Source organism: Austrofundulus limnaeus, unplaced genomic scaffold, assembly GCF_001266775.1.
Source record: "Austrofundulus limnaeus strain Quisiro unplaced genomic scaffold, Austrofundulus_limnaeus-1.0 Scaffold508, whole genome shotgun sequence".
NCBI lineage: Eukaryota > Metazoa > Chordata > Actinopteri > Cyprinodontiformes > Rivulidae > Austrofundulus > Austrofundulus limnaeus.
The window spans coordinates 171,852-173,986 of record NW_013952910.1 but is presented as its reverse complement, the minus strand read 5'-3'; positions in this window follow the sequence as shown (position 1 = coordinate 173,986).

Genomic DNA, 2,135 nt, shown 5'->3' with positions numbered 1-2,135 from the left:
TTGGTTTGGATGCTTCGGCTGTGGTTCTTTGGTGTTGTGCTATGTGTATGTAGTGAGTGCAAGCGGGGTTCAATGCTCCCTTGTTTTTTTCCCTCTTTCCCTCTTTGTGTTGTTTATCGTTGGGGCCCTGATTCACACCTTTTGCTCACAGGGGGCTGAGTCATACTTGCAATGACAGCACTGTCGGCGGAAGACAACTGGACACGAAGGCCTCCACCTCTGTTTAATGGTGGACGGTTTTTCTTCACAAAGATGGCTTCTTTTACTCCTCTCAAACCAGCGTTCCTCTCTATCAAGGATGAGAATATCTTCATCCCTGAAAGAGTGACCGCTGGCCTGTAAATGAGTGTAAACAGCAGAGTCCTGACCTGACAACGTAGCTCGTCAGTGCTGGCTCATTCTTTTGAACAGTGGCTGTCTTGTTTCCCCGATGTATAACTGATCACAGTCCTCCTGACACTTAACAGTATACTATACTGTATTACTCTGTTTTTGCCGGGGACCTGGATCTTTGGGGTGAACTAATCTTTTTCGTAACGTGTTTTGGGGTTTGAAAGCCACTGGGATGTCATGTTTAGAAAATAAATGTCTCATTTTCTCTGAAACTCCCGCCACATATGGAATGATGACTGGTTTGGGTCTGGGTTTAGGGTCTTCATTTTCACCTGGTTGTTGGCTGGAATCCTGTTTGGGTTTCTTGTCTGCTTTAAGAAAAGCCCAGTCAGGATAACCGCACTGCTCCAGGGCCTGTCTTGTGTGACTTCTCTTTCTCCTTGGCTCCTTGTGTTTGTGGGGACACCGTCTGCTCTGTGGTACAGAGTTCTGATCTAAGAATTCAGAGTTCCGTTCTAAGTCAGGTGATGGGGCACATGACCCTCTGTGAACAACAGAGCTAATCAAGCCTTTTGTTAGGCAATGGCCCTCTTTTGCATGTGACTAACCTGCTTGTCCATGTGGAGGCAGTGCTTATAAGGCTGAGTTCACCTGAAACTCATCAGACTGAAGAAGTCTCTTGGACGAGAGATGACACTAAAGAAGAACCCATCCAGAGGACCTACTTATTTTTTCTTTTTGATTTTTTTCTACTTGGATTACTGAGATGCATCGGGACATCCGATGTCTCCTTTTAGTTTAACTATAGTGATAATTTCTAGTACGATCACTACAGAGTACTGGTTTTGCAGTCAACAATCTGTGCACTGGAGATTATTTTATCAATTAAAAAATATCTACAAACAACTGGTAATAAGAATGTGTATTTACAATCTTCAAATTTAATTCAGATTAAAGCAGATTTTAAACAGAATGTAATCAACTGTATCTTAAAAATTTGTTACGCCTAAAATAAAATGACAGACTTCCTGGAAATGTATTATCGCAGTCACTTTTTTATTAATTATCTGTTTCTTTATAAAAATAATTAGATAGGATGAAGAGAAATTGCAACAAAAGCTTTTGATAATAACAAATAACTTGCAGTTTGGTGCCCCCTTCTAGTTTAAAGAGTTGTGTGGTGGGAGAACTCCTCTCCTGTAGAGTTAGAGGAAACAATTGCATTTTCTCAGAGGCTAGTTCTGCAGTATTTGATCCTGATGCCTAATCACCCTCACATTAATGTCAGAAAGTAAAAAAACAATACTGAAGTATTGCAGCTCCTCCTGAATTTAGACTAGACTGAGACTTTTCAAAAGCAATTACTTTTTAACACCCGTCACCAAAACAACACTGGATGATGCAGTTTTTCTGGTGTGGGTGGTTCTGTTAGAAAGATCTCTCAGAAACCTCTGGATGGATTTTAATGAAACTTTCAGGAAATAATCACTGAGTACAAGATGTTAACCTGTAGAGCCAACAAAATTTTAAGATGGCTTTTTTAACCAATTGACTTTAAAAAAATTAAAAAGCTTAAAATTCAGTAAGTTGTATGGATATTGTACTAAAAATTAGTGTAGTTGTAGATAACTCATTCACAACACAGACCTCAAGTGCTCTTTTCAATTGAAATGAATTGAATTCAGTTTATTTATATAGCGCCAAGTCATTAACAGCTGTTGTCTCAGGGCACTGTATGCGCGCGCGCGCGCACACACACACACACACACACACACACACACACACACACACACACACACACA